This window comes from Rhamphochromis longiceps, linkage group LG7 (assembly GCF_057381845.1).
Source record: "Rhamphochromis longiceps isolate RC_006_pf linkage group LG7, R_longiceps_female_GT1.1, whole genome shotgun sequence".
Classification (NCBI taxonomy): domain Eukaryota; kingdom Metazoa; phylum Chordata; class Actinopteri; order Cichliformes; family Cichlidae; genus Rhamphochromis; species Rhamphochromis longiceps.
Window position 1 is genome coordinate 42,719,510 of NC_140563.1, and position 24,307 is coordinate 42,743,816.

Sequence of the window (24,307 nt, forward strand, 5' to 3'; positions counted from 1 at the left end):
ATCATGCTGATGCCACTACTAAAAAAGTTCAACAAAGACTGTTCTTTTTAAGGAAAATGAAATTTTTTAATGTCTCATCTGAGATGTTGTCTTTGTTTTATAGAAGTTTTATTGAATCTGTGATGTCCTTTTGTATCGCTGCCTGGTTTGCTAACTTGACGGTGAAGAATAAGAATCGGTTGGGACTTCTGGTAAAAACTGCTAGCAAAATTTCAGGGCGCTGGCAAGATGGAATTTTGGCCATCTACAATAGAAATGTGCTTAGAAAGGCGCTTTCTATTATTAATTGTTTGAACCACAGTGAGTTTGAGTTGTTGCCGTCCGGCCGCCGTTTTAAAGAGACCCTGGGGGGAAGACTAAAAGACTCGAGTTTTCTTTTATCCCTACAGCATCTTGTCTCCTGAATTCCTGAAGGCTCTGGACATTGTAGGGCTGTCCTGGTTGACACGCCTCAGGGCGTGGAGATCAGGGGCAGTACCCCTGGACTGGCATACCGGGGTGGTGGTCCCCATCTTTAAGAAGGGGACCGGAGGGTGTGTTCCAGCTACAGGGGGATCACACTCCTCAGCCTCCCTGGGAAAGTCTATGCCAGGGTGCTGGAAAGGAGAGTTCGTCCGCTAGTCGAACCTCGGATACAGGAGGAACAATGCGGTTTTTGCCCTGGTTGCAGAACACTGGACCAGCTCTTTATCCTCTCAAGGATACCTGAGGGCGTATGGGAGTTTGCCCAACCAGTCTACATGTGTTTTGTGGACTTAGAGAAGGCATTTGACCGTGTCCCTCGGGGTGTCCTGTGGGACGTGCTACGGGAGTATGGGGTGTCTGACCCATTGCTATGGGCCATTCGATCCCTATACAACCATTGCAAGAGCTTGGTTCGCATTGCCGGCAATAAGTCGGACTCGTTCCCGGTGGGTGATGGGCTCCGCCAGGGATGCCCTTTGTCACCGATTCTGTTCATAATTTTTATGGACAGGATTTCTAGGCGCAGCAAAGTGGCGAAGGGCTTTCACTTTGGTGGCCTCAGAATCTCATCTCTGATTTTCGCGGATGATGTGGTTCTGTTGGTTTCATCGGGTGATGGCCTCCAGCTCGCACTGGAACGGTTCGCAGCCGAGTGTGAAGCAGCGGGAATGAGGATCAGCACCTCCAAATCTGAGGCCATGGTTCTCTGCCGGAAAAGGGTGGAGTGCCCACTCCGGGTCGGGGATGAGTTCCTGCCCCAAGTGGAGTAGTTCAAGTATTAGTGGTAGGGGCTCAGAGTAGAGCTGCTGCTCTTCCACATCGAAAAGGAGCCAGCTGAGGTGGTTCGGGCATCTGACAAGGATGCCTCATGGGCACCTCCTGGGGTTGGTGTTCCGGGCATGTCCCACTGGGAGGAGGCCCCAGGGCAGACCAAGGACACACTGGAGAGATTATATCTCTCGGCTGGCCTGGGAACGCCTTGGTGTTCCCCTGGACAAGCTAGAGGAGGTGGCTGGGGAGAGGGAGGTCTGGGCTTCTCTGCTTAGGCTGCTGCCCCTGCGACCCGGCCCCGGATAAAGCGGAAGAAGATGGATGGATGGATGGATGGATGGATGGATGGATGGATGGAGATGGCATCTTGTCTCCTTAATGGCAAATAACTGTCCTTTGACTTTTTTATCACTATTATTGTCATTATTTTATATTATTGCTCTGTTTATTTTTATCCTGCTGCTAAACTAATTTCCCCTTGTGGGACAATAAAGAAATTAAATTGAATTGAATTATTCATGAATTTTAAAAACATATAAAAAGGAAGAAAAAAAAAGACCATTAATGAAAGACAAGGATCCCAGTAGTAATATAACATCCTCCAGTGGCAGTAGCAAGGAAGATTTCAAAACAAAAGCTTGCTTTGGATACGATAGTCTGATTTTAATCACTCTGACAGGATAGACAGTCACAGGATTTGAGACAGAAAAAATTTAAAATGCAGGAATAATTGCCTTTAATGACCTTTAATAGAGTACACACATACTCATTTAAAACTGAGGCAGGACAGATTTGGAATAAACAAAAAACCCAGGACCCAGAAAATGAGGAACAGCATATTACCTTGAAAGGAAAAGTTCACTTCAAGATAATAATAACTAGACGGCATTTAGCAAATGATTGCACTTTCAGGTATTATATCCTGCTGTCACTCAAAAGCATCCTTTCTTACATGATGTGTAAATGGCCTTTTGATAATAATGGAGGAGAATAGGTTAGGTAGGTGGTGGGGGTGATGTTGAGAGCATAACGGTCTCAACATCAGGGGAGATCTTGGTGTTAAAGGTATGTGAGCAGAAAAACAGATTAGCTGTGAGGATTAAAAAAGAAGGGTGTTGTGTCAGGGTGGGTGAAAAAGGCCAGAGTATGGGGAAAACATCCAGCAGTGGAAAGAAGCTAAAGTGAGAGATAATGGATAAGAAACTGGAATATTATATATATAGCAATGGCATTTGCTGTGTGTTCTGATTATACATTTTCAACCAAAAGAGACAGAAATTTATGTCAGTGCCATTATCAAGAGGCTACCTGAAAGGTTTTGAGCTCTAAGTTATAATAATTTTAGTTTAAATGAAAAGAAAAGGGAGAGAAATTATCCCTTGTATTACCCTTAAGGAGAAAAAAAACAACAACTCCCTTTTAACAGGAAGAAACCCTCAGCAGAACTAGGCTCAGGGAGGGGTGGACATCTGCCACGACCTGTTGGGGTGAGGGGAGCAAGAGAGGACAAAATCATGCTCTGGAAGAGAGCCGGAGATTATTAATAATATAATTGTTTCATCGCAGAACAGGTAAGGGTTTTGATTTTTGTTCTAAGAATGAACACATTAGGGGAAGTCAGCATTAAAAGAAAACTTTTAGTGAATATAAATGAACGTGAGCACAACAGTTTTGATTTGAGCTGTGTCACAAAAAGTACCTTTGGTTCCTACATCACCTAACACCTCTTACAAAGGGGTGTTAGGTGATGTAGGGTCACAGCACTTATATATACTTGAAACCAATGAAAGGGAAAAAAATAGATTGCAAATTGCTCTGGTTGGTAAACTCATTGTTAAGCATATTCCAAATTGATTTTAAAGAGGTATTTTAGCTGAATTTAATCTACAAACAGAAGGGTAAAATTGGCCAAATTGCATTTAGGTTATTTAGTCAGCCTGTGTTCCATAATTCTCAAACACCTGCAGCTAAATCCTGTTACGAAATATAAACAGACAAGCTGTTGGGTATAACAGCCTAGATTTTCTTTAGGCTTTTCTCTGTTGCTCTATATCCCTGTCCTCAAAAACGAAATAATCTTCACCAGCACGGGGTAAAATTGAATTAGAAAGTAGCCCCTGACAGCACAACCAGGCTGGGACCTGGACCAATAAATTAGGAGAATGAAACAGGGCTGCACAGGAGCTTTGAGTCAATTAGCTGAAGAGTAGTTGTTGGCGGAGTGTTTTTCGGGGCGAGTGGACACAGGCAGATGTGGAGATAAAGAGAGAGCTAATTCAATTAATGAGTTTGATGCTGTTCCTCCCATTATCAAAGCTAGTTAAAAGTGCTGGTGCGTAGCAATGTTGAGAACTGAGGACAAGATTACCACTATCCAGATAAAGAGTGCACACCAGACAATGCTCATCTCCACCCATGCATGCCGCTGCGTTTCTCTCCATCTCAACCCTTTGTGTCTTTCTCAGCACATCTCTTTTCCCATCTGCTTTTGTCTGTCTTTATCTTTTTCCTTTGAAACATTATGCTCCTCCTCACTGCATCTACACACCCAAACCTCCCTCACCTCAACTCCATACCTCTAGAGTTCTCCATCTGTCTTTGGTGTTCTGCATTTATTCATAAAAAAATGAATCACACATCCTTGAATCGGTCATGCTTATTAATTTTATGTAATGACCTTATCTTGGTTGATAAATTTTCATCAGACAATTTGAAGCACTAATGAGTGAAACATGTTAATTAAGAAAAGCGTGTACAAATAGCCGACAGTTTGCAGGAACTCCTTCCTAGTTTGCAGTGTTTTGGTCCAGCACACCTGTAATTAGGACTTCATAGGGTATGAGACCGCTGCTGAAAGTGTTCACAGGTAGTCTTTCTACCACTGTGGTCCAAGCTTTGATGAGAAATATACCACAAGCAGTAGCAATGTCTCAGCTGTTGAATTGATTAAGCAACTGGTCATGTTCATGTGGCTTTAGTTTACATCTTCTGCCATTACTACAGTAGGTTAAATTTCAATTTGTCAGCACTGTCTTTGCTTTCTTTATGGTAAGTATTAAAAACCAACACAGGTTTGTTTCTGCTGTCTCTTGTAATCATTGTGCATAAAATCAGTTGGTGATCAAATCCATAACCTTTACATTTTGGGACCAAAAGACGTACCAAATACGTCTGTTGGTTCAAAAAATAAATATTTGTTTTGGACTTTAAAACAATTCAGACATGAATGATTGACATCTTTATCTGTTCAAGTGATCAATCGCTCACCTAATCATCTGCATCCATGATGATTAGGTGAAAACTGAAAAGTGCTGAAACTAAAGGCTTAAATGGCCTCTAACTTTACCTTTCTTATTTTCACTTCTTTCTACCATTCCATGTGCGAAAGATACAGGGAAAAAAAAACTACCATGTTTTCGTGAGTTATGCTTCATTTTTTTTTAGTTCTTTGGGTAACTGCTATAGCTCAGGAGATCAGGAGATCAGGAAATCAGGAGATCAGGAAATCAGGTAGCCCTCAGCTGGAAGGCTAGTGACTCCTCCGGTCTGAATGCCAAAATGTTCTCAAGGAATATGAGTGTCCGTTTTAGATAAAGCCCCAGTTTAACAGGTCTAGAAACCAGCTGGCCACCCTCTAGTACCTACGACTGCTAGGGGAAAAAATTTATATTTCCCAAATGGTTTATGAATGGTTGTTCCAAGTGTTAGGTAAAATTGATGACAAAAAAATAGTAGATTGCCACGGTCGGTTGTAGTTACATTGAAGACACCAACCTGTCTACAAACACTTGCCTAATACTTCCTGAGGAGTTGTGAAACTGAAAAGTGCAAGAAACTAAAAACAGAGACCATAAAGTATAAGTTATGCCTATTGTTATATGTTGGCTGTAATGGTTAGACAACTCTTACTTTGAAAGAAAATGTTCTCCATTACACTTTTTCAGTTACACTACTGCACAACGAATAGTTGGCGACTGTTTGCAGACAAGTTGGGGGTCTTCTAACTTGTTGGCATCTTGCTAGCAAATTGTCAACTTTGGCAGTCTGCTAGCCACTAAAGCAATCACAACGAGGTTTTTCCTCTCTGTGTGACCAATTTCAGCTTGTGACAACCAGCAAACAATCGCCAATCATTTGGCCACAACATTTTTCCCCTAGAGGCAGCCAGGAAGGTACCGAACAGTCTCTAGGCATAAACTGGGGTTGCACAAATGTGTCCATCTGCGTATACATTTCTGTTCAGACAGCAAGAAGAAGGGTTTTTACCCATCGCACACATGCTCCCGTGCAGTCCTCCAAAATGCTAACTGATAATTGGCTGACATTGGTTTGATGAGAAAAGGGAAAGGAGTAACAGCAGAATTCAATGGGAATGGTACAGTAGAACTGTGAAAAAACTTAAAAGATCAAAAATTTCAACACAAAAATCACAGACAGTGGCTGCAGTCGACATTTTTCACTGTTGTTAACCCTTGTTTCACTTCAGCTCTTTGTCTGTTATAACTCCGCTCTTCTTCTGATAGACCAACAACAACACAAATAAGATTGACCCACAGACCAGGTGTACCACATGCACTGCCGCCATCTGACAATGAAGCTCTCTGCAGGGACACGGGTCATCCGCAGACTCCCAGTGGACCGCAAACGTGCTACCCTCGCTGAAGGATAAATTCCACTTGAGGCCACACGTACTGTTTGCATAAACTATAGAACTCTGTGAAGCTGGCTTGTACTGTCAAGTGTAGTAGTGTATATAGTGTTCATAGTGTCAAATGTAGTAGTGTATATAAAAATGTAGAGAAGTGCTAAATAAATCCCGAGCCATTTACAATAATTATGAAATTATGAAACAATTATAAGAAAAATTCAAAGGTGGACTTTCATATGTAAATCACACTATCAAAGATATGTAAAACTAATGAATCCTACAATACATATAAAATATGTTTTTAACTTTTCAACTTCTTTTTCCATATGCATTGACCACCTCGTTCTTTACAGAATACGATCCTAAACTAGACAGCATATATATTCGTTATAAGGACATGTTAGCTGTGAGGGTTAAAAGCTACCAATCTATCAAGGGACAAGGATGATCAGAAGTAATACTTAAAGTGCCACTCAGTAATTTCAAACTGTGGTGGATTGTATTGAGTGCTACTTAATTGAGTAGATGTTGTCTTTCACTAAACACTACCCACATTTGTGCATGTGGCTATACAAGGTCTGCACTACCCAAGAAAATCAGTTTTCACTTGTAGAGGAGAGAAGAGCACAAGATTGCCTTTAGCCAAAATCTTTCTTCATCCATAGCTCATCCCCGAATAACACACAGAGTGTGGTTATGCCTCATATGCAGTAACATCTAACATCTCTTTTGGTCTTTTTTTAATTAAAGGGAAAAGCAGGCAGATGACTGACATATGAAGCTTGGACCTGAGCTCTGGGAACAAACTCTCGCCTTTAAAAGAGAACATGATGAAATAACTGTCAGAGAAGTGTGGCTGACTTCAAATGAGAAGAGGTTAGAAATGTGAGCTGGCCATACCCTCATGACACGAAAGAATCCATGACAGATCAAGAGAAATCACATGGGCAGGAGCACTGAGAAATGAATTTGAGTGAAATTCAGAGAAGCCCCTGAGCGGGGAAAGGAACATTTAATTTAAAAACCCAGGTTTAATACATACAGCAAATCTTAAATATAGGACATCTTAGTACTAATAAAATCATTATTTTCCTGCAGCAAATAGCAAAGGTCCCAAGGTCATGATGGCCTTTGATCCTTGAACAGCTGAATTGATATAATTTACACTCACAATGAGCAGTCCTATCATTCTCAAGTATACTTTTCACTTGTCACACAGCACCATTTAAACAGCATCTGAACAGTGATCAAAATGCACATGGCTTCTATAACTGAGGCAATGAAAAAAGGAAAATTCCCAATGTAATGGCTAAAGACCAAATTCAACCAGCCACATACTTAAACAAATGAGACAAATTGGGTTCTAAAAACATGACTCTTTGAGCAAAGGCCTCAAGAGTGCTATGACTGTAATATGATGAGATAGCACTAATGTTCCAATTTTTGTACAATAAAGGACTGCTGTTTTGGCCCACAGTGCAATCCATAGAGAAACCATACTATAAAAGCGAGGAAAGAAGATGTAATTAATGCATTATTTCTTTTAAAAATGTAGGAAATGTAGAAATTGTAGCTCATTAAAAATAAAATTCACAAACGCTTACAGCTTAGAGCAATCAATGAGTTTCTTTAATCTCCCCCAAGCTCTCATTATCTCCCTAAGTCACATTATTTTTAATGCAACAAAGAATATGTTATTCTAAATAAAGAAAAAAGGCTATATGTGGGTGGGTATTGACTGAAATGACAAGGAGATCCTTGTGTGTGCAGCGACTGTGTACATGAAAGCGGGCCAACGGGATGATGACACCAAGGGGCGTGACAGTGCAACACCCACAGTGGCCAAAAGCAAATCACCTCCAGTATATCACAGCTTGGTTCTCATCACCATGCAAGGCTTGAAATGTAAAATTCAGGAACATTACCAATCTGGTGCCCTACATGTAGCATATTTTGATCCTTACTTGAGTCATGGGATTGTGAAGCAAGCACAGGATTTCAGACACACAAATTTGAAATATGTGTCACAAGGGTTTTCCTTTTCATATTTGATGTTTGTGCAAATGTACAGGATACTAAAAACTTCCAATTTTCAATTTGCTTTAATGCTGGATTTCAGGAACTTACTACACTGCTGCTGTAGATTATAGCTGAAGGAATGAGGTCATGTTGTAGCAGACAGAAGCTTGATCCCTATGGCTGCCATTTGAAAAGAAGCCTAGCCAGTTAAATAGGGTAGGAAATAGGGGATACAAACACATGCAAACACTGCTTCCAGTAAAACCTATCTGACATAAGGTTGCGTTCACGGGATAAAAATTAGACTTTGCGTTTTCCTCCATTGAGTTCGACGGATGATCCAGGACTGATCCAATATTTGGATTGGTACACAGTATAATCTCACGATATAGTAGGTCAGATTATGGCAGACTGGTGGACCTGATGGAGAAAGGGTTACACTGATTAACACTGGTGCTATCATTGCTCCAAGCATTGGGCACATACAAATGCAGTGCAATGAGTAGTCAATTGGCTTTTCGTCAAAAATCACAAATCAAAGCATCAAATGGCTGCACAGTTTAATGACCAAATGATGTCTTCTATCCTTAGACTGGTGGTTCAATAAAGAAAAGTCCCTCATCAATGAAGAATGAAGGATAGTGTCTGTCCATCCATGTATTCTCTTCCACTTATCCTTAACAGGGTGATGAAAGATGGCATTAAACTTAAATTTAGTTTAATCACTGATAGTGCACATTTTCAGGCTAGAATTATTAACCCACTCACAATCACTCTTAAGCCATGCTTTAGTTTTTTCACTGTATTTTTCAGCTGATTTAATACTTTGCTCCAGAGTAAAAAGGATGGATTACTATATAGAGAGGATAAATATTATATGGACTAGTTCTTGCATAGCACTACTACTCAGATGAGCACTTTCTACTACAAGTCTCATTAACCCAATCACACACGCATTCACACAGTCCATTTATGTATGCCTAAGCACTTTCTAACATTCACACACAAGCATACAGCACCTGGCATTACCAAGAGGTCTGACATCCAAGTACTAACCAGGCTCGACCCTGTTTAGCTTCCGGGATCAGACATGCTCAGGGTGGTATGGCTGTAAGCCATATTACTGGCATACATCCATCTATCCATTTTCAACTTCCACAATTTGGCGCCATGGGGTTGCTGGGGTTTATCCCAGATGTCATGGGGCAAGACGTGGGATACACCAGTCTATCATAGGGCTAACACAGAGAGACAGATAACCAGCCCATTCAGAATCCCCAGTCAACCCAACATGCATGTCTTTGGACTGTGGGAGATCCACACAGGCACTGGGAAAACATACTATATATAAACTGAAGCCAGCCGTTGAGTGTGAGGCAACAGTGCCAACCATCACACCTACATACCACCTACTGATTTACAGTATTTACAAATGGCAAATTGAATCACATTTATAAAGCTCTCATAAATGGTCTTCAAATTGCTTAAAGCACAGAGGTCTGTTTTGCCTGTATGAAGCTAAATGCAGAAATTTCATGACAACATCTGGATGGAATTTGATGGAAATGGATACAGGAGAAAATATCTGTAGTTTTCACATTTTCAGTGAAATTTGTTCAAGTCTACAACATTTATTGTCATTGTAAGAGGGTAAAAATATATCATGTCAATGTCCTTGTGAGAATGCCATACTCCCTACAAACACAGATCGGACTAACATATATGCATATATATCTCTATATATTTATCTATATAAATATAGATATATATATGTGTGTGTGTGTGTGTGTGTGTGTGTGTGTGTGTGTGTGTGTGTGTGTGTGTGTGTGTGTGTGTGTGTGAGAACTTCATATGTCAGTAACCTTAAAAAAGTATAAGAACTTTCCTAAAGCTGAACTATGTTTTAGATGCGATATTTGCTATATACTTTGGCAGAAAGTTATTTCTAGACAGAAGTGTCAGAAACAGTTTTTGCAAATCAAGCAGATGAAGAGCAGAAAAATCCTAATTACCATATGTATGCAAATTACATCAATCTGAAGCGATTACTGAAACAATTAATCTTTAGCAATCACTAAAACATTTTAATCACGATCGTTACAAATGGTTGACTATTCATTATGCCCTCTAATTAGATCATAAATTGTATGAGCACATTGTTGTGGGAGGTTTTGAAGGATGTGACACACGGGGGACAAACACAAAAGCCAGCTAGGACTAATGAAGTGTGCTGCATAAATGGCACTGGGAACTAGGGTTGCTGAGGTGGGACTAAATGCCTGTTCCCTCCTGACTTCATCTATGAGTAATTTATTGACTGGCTCACTGAAGGTTTGAGCTTGCAGATGTGTGATCAGGTGATCGGTGTCAGATGTGTCAGTAAGTCATTTAGCTGCCCTGAGGTTAAAGAGAATATTCCAGATGTAATTGATTAAATGCTACCTGCTGGTGTGAGTGAAATGTGAGAGCCCTGCCAAAAGTAGACACATTCTTGGTCTAAATGTCATGTGTTGTTGTACTTGTCAGTACTGTGACATTTCTGTGAAGCAGTGGGAAGGAGGTATCATAAGTGCTGGAGTGCCAATGTGACAAGGTAGATGACAGTTACCATACTAAGACAACATTTCAGATGATGTCCATGTACGGTCTGTCATAATAGTGTCACAAAATCTGAGAGAATTGTCTCTTGCTGAGAAAATACAAACTTCACCTTGGTTTCATTCACTGTTTCAGACTTCCTCCAGGGACAGAAAAAGAGGCATATGTCTGAAATTACCACAAATTCGCCTCAGCACCTTGCAAAAATTCAGAAATAAAATTTCAGATGAATTGATTCAGGGCTGAAAAAGCTAGTATGTCAGCCAGCCCATTAGTCAAATTTTCACTTCGTTATATGCACCAGTGGACAGTCAACATCAGCAAGCTCCACTACATACAGGAGACAGGAAAGAAGCCCAAGTCACTCCAAAGACATGAGTTATATCGTGTGGCTGAAAATGAGGGACGTGAAGGATGTGATGTGACAAAGAGAAAGAAAGGCAATCAAAGAGAAGATGGATTGTTGATTTAGGGGTTGAATAACTGACTATGATGAAGGCTTGGGAAGAAAAAAACAATACATAACCCCTGCTGATGCATTTGTTGTTTTGCTTTTGTCACAAAAGTATAGACAAAGTAGAACACTGAAGATGTTTTTGCTGCAGTGTTCGTTTTTCAGCGAAGCTACGCTATAGCTCTCCTTAAAAGGAAATAAAAACAAAATCTTACAGGAATATACAGACAGATATTTTCCTTTGATTTTTGTATTATTTAGAAGTATTTGTCAAACATGGTGCTGTGTTATCATTAGCATCACCAATAATAAACTTCTCAAAACTAGTGTTTCTCCCAATTGTAGGCACTCTTCCCCTCATCATCCTCTCAAACTTGTTATTTTCCCCTCTCAGGGCTCTGATAATAGATCTGAGACAAAGGAAAACAAAGTCTCCTCATCACTCTGTGTGAAAGTAAGTAGTTTTTTTTATTTCCTCGGGAGCAATGGATACTCACACTGCATTGCATATTTGTGTCAGTGAAGAATTTATAGGTGATTTATAAGAAGTGGAAAGTCTTACATTGTAATATTGGTGATACTAAAAAAAATTTTTTTTCAAACTGCCCACATGAAAACAGGCATTTACTGGTACCTTTGTTGTCTTCATTTGGACTTCTAACAGCCATTTGTATAGTGCAGGACATTTTAGATACTAAGAATTTAAAACCTTCTCAAATGCGTTGACAGATACTTTCATTCCATTGCGTAGCAGGTGTTAAACACAAATAACATAAACTTAATGACATATTTTTTACTGTTAACAACCTTGCAAGGGAACATTATCCTTACAAAATGGTTTCATCATGCAGTGCTCATGGTGTGCATTTCAGAGACGCCGGAGTAGCATATTTTATACCCGCTGGAAAGTCCATGCCTCACATCTTCAAGGAAGAAGGAAGGGTGAAATTTAAATGAAGTTTAAGGCTTACAAGCAAGGCAACCGCTTACTTGCACAGAAAAACAAACAGTACACTTACTCTTTTTATGGGATGAGAATATATATATATATATATTATTTATCAGTGGCAGATATCCAAGAAAGGGTCTCCAGTATGAAAAGTTAGATAGCATCAGGACCTGACAAGATTCACACCTACTGGCATCTGGCAGCACAAATGAAGCTGCTGTTAGTGAGACACACTTGTAATGGCTAACTGAAGGCCGGATAGTTCGGATCCCCAAGGATCCCCAAAAGAGACCGGTCCCATCTAACTACCAGTCAATAACCAGCCTCAGTACTGCATGGCAGCTCCTGTCAGGCATCATAGCAGCTAAGATGAACAGGCACATGGCTCAATACATAAGCAGGGCACAGAAAAGCATTGGCAGGAACAACAGAGTGGCAAAATATCAGCTACTGGTAAACAGAGCAGTCGCTTTACACTGCAAGACCAGGCTCACCAACCTGTGCACCACCTGAATTGACGAAAGCCTATGATTCAATGCCCCACACATGAATCCTGGAAGGTCTAGAACTATACAAGATTATCAGGACACATAAAGTAGGATAACTTCAAGCTTTATGCCAGGAGTGAATGAGACATCAATTCACTGATCCATACCACTAGGATATACTGCAATGAAATCGGAATGTCATTAGGACTGGAGAAGTGTAGTCGCATGGTAATGAAAAGAGGGAAAGTAGTCAGAACTGAGGGGATAGCAAATCCAGAAGGTAACATTGCAGACATGGAGGACAGCTACAAGAACCTGGGAATCCGCCGGCATGTGGGAACCATGAAGAGCCCGCTAGGAAAGCCACAACCGCCAAATACCTGCAGAGTAAGGAAAGTCCTGACGAGTCAGCAAAATGCTGATAGATAGAAGCCACTGACATCAAGACAAGGAAACTCCTTACCATGCATGGAGGATTTCACCCCAAATCCAGCATCCTGAGACTGTATCCTAAGCGGAAAGAGGCCTAGTGAGTGTCAGAACCACCATCCAGGATGAGACAAGAAACATCCATCCATCAGGTAGATGGCAACAATTGACTGTGTGCTTAGTCAATACCTTAAGCAGTACAAACCTGAGCAAGAAGAGGAGCAAGGAGAAACACAATCATAGAAGGCTAATGGGCCCTGCACCACCAGCAGACACCAGCAGATAGTAGAAGGGCCTGACATCCAGAAATCACACCAGTGACTGGACAAAGCTGGACTGATAAACAGCACAGAGGCACTAATCATGACAGTACAGGAACAAGCCCTGAGCACAAGATGCATAGAGCCTGGGGTCTATCGCACCAGGCAAGACCCGAGGCCTAGTCTGTGCAAAGATTCCCCTGAGACAATCCGGCACATAACGGCAGGGTCCAAGCTGATAGCACTCAGGGCATACATGGAACACCATAACCAAGTGGCCGGCATAGTATATGGAAACATCTGTGTCAAATATAGCCTGGAAGTCCCGAGGTCAAATAGACAGACAAACTGGTGATGGCAACCAACCGGTCATAGTAGCGGTGGACAAGCAGTGGAAGACAGACGTAGTGACAGAGGGCTGAGAGAAGTGCTTCAGAAGATGTGGAGGGTGAAGGAAACAGGGATCCCAGTGGTTATCGGAGCACTCAGTGCAGTGACCCCAAAGCTGGGTGAGTGGCTCCAGCAGATCCCAGGAACAATATCCATGCAGTCCAAGGAACAACAAAGATACTGCACAGGATCCTCAAGCTCCCAGGCTTCTGGCAGAGGACCCAAGCTTTAATTTCCATCCCAGTATCTCACAGTATGTGCTGATAATGTGACTGTGTTCATGGATTATGGAATTAAGCTTTGTGCCAAGGAGCATGTAGAAAAGAGAAAGATGAGAGTCATACAACATGATCTCACAGATGATGATCTTTTCATAGCTGGTTTGTACATTTCCAGGCTTCAAGCACAAAATTTTTAATGCCAAGTATGCCCCCTTTTGTGCAAAATTCAGTATTTCCACTTTCAAATCCTTCTGTTTTCTTTGGTCATAGGTTAGGCCTAGGCTGCCATAATGCCTTGAAAAGACAGCTACTTCCACTTTATATTGCTCAAGGACACTTATGAAAAATGGGTTTACACTCTGAGCCCCTACCAGCCACGGGGACACAATTTTGATGTCACAAATCGTACTGTTTTGTGACAAGGAAAAAATCATTTTCTCATATCCATTGAAAGTTACACATATGACTGTTTTCTGATCCAATCTGTCTGTCCTAAACATTGTTTATCAGTACTATTAAAAATGTTAAATAGTGTTTTACAAACTTCGTCCTTTATGATTATGGACTGGATATAATATTTTATTAAAAATAATTAACCCTTACATACTATCTGCTTCAAATATGATGTGAAGTTGACACTTGAGAGATGAAAAAAATAAACTAATTGTCAATTATTGTGCCTGAAATTTGATCACTTTCCTAAAATGGCACAAAAAATATAAAAAATAATCTATTTAAAAAATTTTACACTGTTTTAGACACGCTACAAAATTTTGCACACTGAGGATGTTTGGGGTCAACTTCATCCTGTATTTATTCAGAAGGATTTCAGATCTGCGAGTATAGATCAAATCAAGGTAAGTGGTGCTTTTAGGAAATCTTGAAACTCTGAGCCTGCCATGCCACATTTGTGTGTATTTTCTAGTTTTACATTTGCCCAGGTTCTCACAGAAACAGGAACTTGCTGGCCTTTGAAATAGTGAAATAGTAAAACAGCATAGGATAAAATCATCATTTTGGTGAGTGTAGGAAACACGTGTGCATAGAAACAAAGCTTCCTAGCACTGCTTTGAAGGCATAGCTAAGTTTGCAATGAGTCATTTTTTTGAATGTTGTGTGTTCTAAATGTTAATTAATGTTATAATATGTAAGCAGTGGCTCCACAGTGCAGTGGTTTTACATACGTACTTAACTAATAAATGAAAGAGCCCTGGTTTGGTGCATGGTTATATATTAAATCCCACTAGTTCCAGATCACCGTATTCCATCTGTTTTTGATTTCAATAAGATATATTTTAATTATCATGCCTTCATCTCTTCATGTCTTAGGTAAAACAAGGCATTAAGTTGACAGTACAGGTTTTTCTCCAAAAATGAGTGTTGAAAAACCTTAAAAAATAAACTCTGCCTGCTATCTGAAACATGAATTAAGGATGGATTATCCATTTATTAATGTTAGATAGGCTATTTATACTTTCTAAATATATCTGCAGTTCAAGTTAAAACTAATCAATCCCATACTGTGAAGGCATGGAATATTAACAGTATATATAAGTAACACTTATGTGGCTGTTGGTATTAAATAGGATCTCTCCCTAACATCTCTCCAGTATTTTTGTTACGTAATAATTCTGCTGCTCTTGTGCTTCATCTTCTTATAACTGACCTGCCCACCTTTAGTATACCTTTCAGCTTATGATACTGTATAATTGATTTGATTGGCCCTATATGTACACACCTGAAAACACACAGTCTTGTACCTAAGGTGCAGAACACGTCATGCCCTTCCGCCCCACTTTACTTCCCCTGCAGGAGTTTGAGCTTTCTCTTAGTGTTTATCAGCGGTGTTTTAACAGGTATGACCAACTCACTTCTTTACTGCATGTTAGTGGAACTTATCACCAAGCACCATGCCCTGAGCACTGCTTCTACTTCACAGGGCCACCAACACCTCAACTGCCACTGGATGTTTACACTGATCCCTTCATAGAGGACTCCCTTGGGCTGCTCTCTCTGTTTGTGTGTTTGTGTGTATCTGCATGACTCCCTTGGGCCACAACACAGTGTGTCTGCATTCAGCTTTGTGGAGTGACAATGCTGGGTCTGTTCCTCCGGACCACAGTCAAGCCCTGCGTGCCAAAGGACAAGTGATGAAAGAACGAACAAGGACAACAGGTCATTCGATTGAACTACCTTGACATATAAAGCGAAAAACAAAATATAGCAGCTGCACGCTTTTAATACTGCAGTGCAAATATTTCTTCTCAGATTTAGAATATTAATATGTTTTCATATTTAAATAAAAAAAAATATCAAAGGAGATAAATATGACTATATATAAATATATAAGGTGTAAATGCTTCTGTTGATTATACTATGTTGGTCTAAGCACTGCTAATGATACTCAATGGCAGTTAAGGAAACAGGAGTAAAAGGCAGCGCTGTCTTCTTTTATTTTGCTTTTTTTCTTTACCTTGGCCAACTTTCCACAAAAGTGAAAATTAATCCTAATTAATCTTGTACCACAGCTACACTCACCTTTATAATCATATTTTGAGGGAGATGGTTTCAGTTATAAAAACTGACACATGCTCTTCAGTTTGTTAAGTAGCACACAGTAGCATTTGGCTAAGCAGTGAGAAAGCAGTCAATAGACTGCAGCCAAAAATTTTAACTATTCTTTTTTCTTTTTTTCTTGGCCATACTTGGAAAAATCTTTCACTGAGCAAATCAATCACATCGAAGCAATTCAAACAACACACTGAAGCTTCAGCTGAGCAGACTGCATTTAATTCATTTTGCTTCCTGCTGCTCATCACTTAACACCTCTTTCAGGCCTAATAACAATGTAATGCTCATGGCACAAACCATCATCTAAGTGTTTGCTGCAATTGGCAGTATCACTATTAATATTGGCCGTGAACAAATCTGTCCTTAGTCAGAAAAAATGTCCTTATCACAACAATAGGCAACAGCTAGATCAGAAAGATGACAAGCAATACGCTTTTATCACATGTCAGGACAAACTAACTCAGACTGGAGCAAACTGAGCCCAACCTGCACAGTTGTGACCCCCAAATGTACAAAACTATTGTAGTTGATACATGAATAAAATTACAACAACTGTTCCACCGAGTGGTTTTCTCACAGAGCTAGGATATGCAACATGAATCCTCATGCCAGTATGGACATGAAAAAGTGACCTTGTATGGAAGAGGGTTTGTAAATGGACTGGAGCACATTTCACGATGCTCACAAATATACTTAGCAGCTACTAAAGGAATAGGAATAGCAGAGAAAGATATTTGACATTTGTGTCAGTGTACTGCTTGGTGTGTTTGTGTCGGCTTGCGTGTCACAAAAATGAAACAAAGAGAATCAGAGTGAGTCCTCTGGGCCATAACACAGCTCATCTGTGCTGAGAGAAGTGGAATGACGCTGCCAGATCTCCTCCAGTCACCATTACTATGGGCTCGAATACAGCCGACTAGTGAGTGAACCAAGTGAAATGATCATCCAGGACTTTACAGGCCTTTACATAATTGGCAGAAACGACAGGAGAGCAGAAAGCAAACGTACATCGGCATTGTAAATTCTCGCTGCAGGGTTTCTGCAGCAGCATTTGAATCACAAGCGCCAGGCGCAGATGACAGTGAAGGCTGTTTTGCAAAACACAAAGGGCGTTTCACCCTAGAGTGAAGGCACCCTTTTCTCTTAGATTATACTGAAAATTGAGGAGGTGCTGTCTTGTGCAGCCTGTACGCACATAGAGAGTAACAGTTTGTAACACCAGGAATCAAAACAAAACCCTTTTAAAAAATGATTTAGACTATTACCCCAGACTTAGTTATTTATAGCTGTAGCAGATGAATCATTCCTTGCATTCTTCTACAGCTCTACCTTAATCAACCAGCACAGAAACTGTGACAGTTTAGCATTCAATCTCTGATATATTAAGAGTTTAAGTAAATAAAAAATAAGCATTAATAATTCAATTTGCTTGCAGGCTTATTTGTTTTTATAAAGATTAATTATATACTATCAGCCCCATAACATTTCATGAACAAAATTAGTTTGATCCAACTCCTGAAAGGGAAGTTTGTGATTCAATAATGAGAAATTTAGCAGAATGACGTACTGACATTAGTTTATCTTGAGCAAACAAGGCTGCCTTACCAGAGTGATTCTAAGAAATCTTAAAGTTTTTAAATTAGTTCCCAACTTTGAAATACTCGAGATCTTTAATCTTTTAGCACAAGGGATTGTTGCATCATATTCCATGCATTGTTAATGAGAATCCACTTTAAATTTTACTCTGCAACTAAACCAGGGTGGAGATTAAGGGGGGGGGGGGGGGGGGGGTGTAAAAAAGAAATCCTGGTGTTTCCGAGTCCGACTAATATAATGACAACTGATTTATCCTTTTGTGGTAACTAGACAAAAATCAGTGCTTTAGCTTTTCTGAAAAAATGAAATCTTTTAAAGTTTTAATATTAACATTGCATTTCTTTTATGTTCCACATATGCCATTACCCAGTCATTTTCCTCACAGACCACAAATCTGTCAGATTAGTCAATTGTTATGGCAGTGCTGACAGCCCTGTGGTGTTTGTAACAAGTAGCAGTGCTATAGAGCAATGCTTTTATGAGTCTGCATACACACTTGTACAGGAAGGATACACATGCAACAGCATGCAGTGAGATACACGTTCCTTTTCAGTGTGGCGTTAACTGATTGTCAGTGGGTGTCTATAATGCGCCAATAAACTTTGCTCTTTGTGGCAATGTGCCAGCAAAACAAGGTAAAAAACCAGACAGACGGAGCCAGAAAATATAGAAGTAAACAATGAATACAGTCGAAACAAGAATCTGCCTTTTTTAAGTGAAGAAGATGCATTTGGTTACGTTCCAATGATAAAACTGTGGGTGAAAAACTATCTGTATTTCTTTGTTTACTCCACAAGGTGCCCTCATCTTACCCAGGTTCCTTTTTTTTGTTGTTCCTTATAGGATAAAACCTGCCTCACTTTCTATTTCAACAAGTACTTGAAAATCTACACTGCAACAATAATGGAAAGAGACTGTTTTATGTGGCAGGTTTTTAAGTATAAGGTGGAATTAGCAACGTGATGACAAGGCCGCTCATTTTTAACGTCACTAACTAACATTTTAAAAGGCAGCCACACAGCTGAGTCATTGAGCCGAATGGTCAGGCATCAGAAAAACTTGATGTCACTTTTCAGAAACAATAGACGTGAACAATACTCAAGTTGTTCAAATCGCTGCACAGAAATTCATGTTGAAATATTCCAGATTTCAGATTTGTGGCTGTCAGATACAGAAGCTGTCACCTGGGGTAAAATTAAGGTGCAGCGTGCCAATGAGTGTGACCACTCATGAGGTTTTTTTAATTCTATCTATAGCGATTCATGCTGCCACCGCTCACCTAGAAGTTATTTAATGTAATGCTTTGTAAGATAATAATTAATTTTACCATAACTGTATTCATGGGTGCTGCCCACCTTATTTCTATCTTACCTATCATTTATCTCTATATTCACTGTTATTATTCACTCTCTCCTGCAGGACTGCGATTGACAAAACAAGAATCGTACAGATCACATGCATCAGTATACGCACACAAACAGAGCGCAGCCACACTGGCACACACACAGATTGAAACCCCTGAGCAGATCAAGGCTTATCCACACACAGTGGTAGCTCTGCAGGATCATGAAGGCTTGGATCCAAAGTACCAGCTTATATCTTCAGATCAATGGCTGACCTCCCAACCAGCTACAGCCAGACTGACCAACACTACGTAGCTCAAAGCCCAGCCAAAGGCACTGCTCCAAGCTGCATGCTGAATGTTATATCAGCCTAATGATTCACCCCAGAAGCCCAAACTCTGTCAGCTTGTCAGTTCTTTTTTTCTCCCTCTTTCTCTAGGTCATTGTCACTGCTTTTTTTGTTTTTGTTTCTGTTGTTGTTGTCACTGCCACAAACTCTGTATTTTTCGCCTGTGTCTGTGAGGGAAAGGCAACCTGTTCTGGGAGTAAAAGCAAAAAACAAAAAAGAGCAATACTTCTGGGGGAGCAGAAGGTGAATTTTACCATTCAGTAATGCAACTATCATAGCCAGCTCCAGGAAAATGCTTTTAAAAGTATGAAAGCAGGAATGATAACTGACACCCCTACAAACAGTAAGATGCCTCAAACCTTCATAGCCAAAGGCAGTGCTGTTGGTCAGCAAGAACAAACAGCATATACAGTTTTAAATCTAACTAGCTACAAAATATAGTATAGTATAGTATATATAGAAAAGACAGAGGTGATCAGATTAGGTACAAGTCAAAATACATGTTCTGAATAACAGAGAAATGCAGATTCAATAAATAAATAAGGTTTTTATCAAGTTTTTTTCTAGATTTTTTAGATGTGTTTTTTTCTGTGTGTTTATCAGCAGCTTCTGTTGCTACTGCTGCATGAAAACACAGCGATTTAACTTTTAATACTGGCTAGTGGGGATGTTTCTGCAGGAGACCGCAGTATTTTAGGGATTAACATACTTTTCAGACACTTTCAGATTTCATTTGCAGCATTGAGACAACTGTAATTTTCTCTAAATCTATTAGGGAAAGTGATTCCAGGCCTACCAGACTATCTAGCCCAAGTCTGCGCCGTTGTCAGGCAGGAAATTGATGGAATTTGGCACCTCGTATCCCCCTTTTCAGTCAGTCCAGCTCTTGGCACAGATCTGTGTTTGAATTGCAGGGGGCTAAACAAAACTGATGAATAACCATTAGCATTTTAGTTCTGCAGTGAATAATATATAAACAAACAAACAAACAAAATAACACACTCATGATTCAAATAGAAATGACATTTAATGTCAAAGACCATTTTACCCATCTGTTTTTGGATGCCTGACTTTTTCTACTGTCGATAATTTGGACATATAACGTTACAGTATATGCAGTATGCTTTTTTTGAATGATCGTTACTCATTGTTGCTTTATGTTTTCCATACCTATATGCAAGTATTTTCAGTTTGAATCGGTTGAATCACACTCTTCTAGACTCCTCCAGAGCATTACGTCTTAAAGTGTTGGGTAGACTAGGTCTCAAAAACGGAAAAATATGAACCATGTAAAAACTTAAGGGTTTTATTTTGATTAGATTAACTACTGATATTTTTTGTTTTTGTGGTAAAATATTTGCTTAATATAGCATGAAAATAAATGAACAGCAAACGTTATTGTGCGTTATTGTGAAATTCTATAACTATATAACTTTCAGAAATTGTCACTCGTTGCCCTTTGCAATGTGAATGTGTTTAAATGTGAATGTTTAAAAAAAATAAACATCATTGCATTGAATGCAAGCATTTGACATATGAAGCTAGAAATTCACAGTAATCATTACATCTGTCCAAACTTTCCAGAAATTTTTATGGAAGTCAGAGACAGTCAACTACGAAGCCAACGATGATTTGACATGAAATGAACCAGATGCTTTGGAGTTTTTGGATTCTTTTCATCCAGCTGTCATGGGACAAAAGGCAAGGTACACCTGGACAGGCTGACAGTCTATTGTAGGCCTAATAGAGAGCAATCGACACCCTCTCACACACATTCTCAACTATGGTAAATTTAGACTCACCACTTAATCATAGCTCCATGTATGTCTTTTGACATGAACAGAGCATTGAGGAAGCCAGAGCACCTGGAGAGAACCAGCACAAGCACAGTGCAAAATCCACACAGAAAGGGCCAAGCCAGCTTCTTGTGCTGTTTATTATTAAATGTTTTCTGTTTGAGTTCATCCTTTGTCTAATATGTCTTGTCTTTTGATTATGTTTAGTCAGAGTTTTTCATTCATCGTTTTAATTTCACAATCATTCCAGTTATCTTGAGCACAAGATCTTTTTGGATTTGAGTTCTTGTTATCTTTTAATGTCTATGGAGTTTGTCTTTTCATCTGAATTACCCCCTCAATTAAGGGGGGTGTCTGTTTTTTTCAGTTATAGTAGTTTGCTTCCCATTTTCTTCTGTTAACTAGTTTTCTCTTATATCTGGGTTGTACTCCCTTGATCGTCTCGATTATGCTCAACTGTGCCTTGTTCCTCCTAATTTTTGTATTTTGCTGGGAAAAGGGGAACCATGTTTAGCAACTTACTGAAAATGCTCCAAACATAAATGGAAATTTTGTATTTAAGGTGAAAAAAAGAGTTTTCACAATTACAACAAGCTTGAAAGTAAGTACTTCATGAGCACCTGTGTTGTGTAGTATAGCCTGAACATTCTTGGGCAGACTTTCTCATCATTTCTTTTCATTGCTCTTCAATGAAAGAAGGGCATTCTCCTCCACTGTGTTTTATAGAGGTCTGTAGACACACACTATTTTACATCTTCTGTGATCCCTCTGATTTTAAACAAAGATTTGGATCGTCAATCTATAAGATATGTTGTGACTGATTTTCAGCTCATTGCTCTTTGGGAATCACCTTGTTGGTGCAAAAATACTATGTTATGCCAGTAAAACTGGGTTATCTTTGGGATTTTTCATAGATTCAGCTGAAGGACAAATTACGTGTTTTTGAGACAGACTTTCAGTAACTGAGCCTAAAGACACAATTTACAATCAGTTCTTTGCTGAGTTGTCCGTTTAGTGTAGACAGAACAATAATTTATTCCTTGAATTATGTGGCTTTAAAAAATGCAAAAATCTTTAAAAGATCTTCAGATAGCAAGTGAATTATTATTAAACTATTGGAGAACTATTGCTTAAAACCACTTGAACAGTTAAAGAGTTGTTGCTTTAAACCACTTTAAAATTACAAGAAAGTCGGGTTCCTTGAAAGTAAAACATAAAGGAATGTGTGTGTCTCAAGAGTTTTGCACATTGTACTTTGTATGTTTCATATTGTCTGTTGTGTGAGTTTTATATATTCCTAGTTTTCATGTTTGTTATTTTTCTGCAATTTTTTACTTGTGTTACCTTTTGTGTTGCCTTTTCTGGACTTTTTATAAATTATATATAAAAAGCTCACTTTTTATTTTACTTCAGTCTCAGATCTATTTGGGTCCACTTTTCAACATAACGTGCATGACCCAAAGCTCAACACACAGGCAAAGTTGTGTTCATGGGCAACTGAATGAACTATTACAAACCTTTCTTTGAAAAGAACTCACTCTTCCATGTGAATACTTGTGTCTTTTAATGACTTATTAAAGAAGAGAAGAATACAGAGGCTTTTTTTGTTATAGGCAGGCGAAAGGCAATGCTGTAAAATAGAAAAAAAGCAACAGAACATGCAGCAGGAAAAAAATCCTAATGTGGACGGCTACCAAAGATAACACCATGTCAGCTGCTGCAGTTTCTCCTGGTGAGCTCTGTCCTTACTGCACAAACTGATCCTCGCTAATTTGGACATAGCTTTTTTGATTCCCTCTTTTTGCAGCCAAAGCAAGGCATCAACTGAAGTTTAAGTTGTGTCACCTTGGCAAAGGCTTGCAGTTCAAATGAAAGCTCATCTTTCTGGTTTCCACAGAAGAGGGAGAGTCTTAATGATTTGAATTTGAAATTTTGTGAAGAAAGCAAAAAGCCATGGCAAATAAGTCATACTCAGACCTATTTGATTTTCATTTTTCCCTTTTACAAGTGACAAAAATTCTCTTACCATTGCTTACCAATGACTTTGCTGTCTAGTTTCTCTCATTCCCAGTATATTCTTTGACAAAATTTCAATCTTTCAGAGTCATCTCTCAACCCACAATGCATGAGGAACTTTGCATATAGCTAGGATGAGTAAAGTGCATTTTCTATGTTTTTAGTTGTTAGCTATCAGCCTCTATAAAAAGACTGCAGTTATGACAGCCAACACATAATCTCTGTCTTTATTCTTTTCCCACAAGTCCACATTAAAATTTCTCTGATTTTGAGTTTGTGTTACAGCTGTCGAGTCTGTGGAATCAAACTTTCAAAGTAAATTCCTACAAAAAACATCAAGGATAAACAAGTGATTAAAAGGCCAAGCTTATGATTGTCTGAGAGAGACAGAAAAAGAGAGACACATCCCCTCACAGTTAGCTGGCAGAGCTTATTCTGCCTGTACTGCCTCACTACCTAATCTCACACTGTTTGTCATCCCCTCTAGTCCTATATATATCATCTTCAACTCAGATTGCAAAAACTGGAGTTGTACAAGTTGTAGCAAAAAAATATTGCCTGAAGATGTTAGCAACTGCAGGATAAGTAAAGGAATTGCAGCAGTAGATAAAAAAAAGAAACTAAAGAAAAGAGTAATCCTTCATGACAACCTCGGCTGCTTCTTTACAGGGACATTTTGTTGTTACAACATATTTATGATCACATGTGTTGAGCTATGTTCCCATTGGATCAAACACAGTGTAAGAAAATTCATCCAGACGCTATCCAGATTTGATTTGACTGAGATTTTAGTTGCCAAGGCTCATTCTGTATTGCACAGCACACACAGAACATAGCTGCCACAATGACAGCTAAATCAAGAAAAGTGTATTTGTGGCAATTCTGAATATTTGGGGTTTAATCACATGAGCTGTTTCTGGATTAATACATCATTACTCACTGTT

At 39.4% G+C, this 24,307-nt stretch overlaps 1 protein-coding gene across 1 annotated transcript in view; it reads right to left on the reverse strand.

The window, feature by feature from the left end:
- Positions 1 to 24,307, reverse strand: part of LOC146665929 (transmembrane protein 132C-like) — a 189,924-nt gene that overhangs the window by 87,531 nt on the left and 78,086 nt on the right. The gene's annotated exons all lie outside the window — the stretch shown is intronic.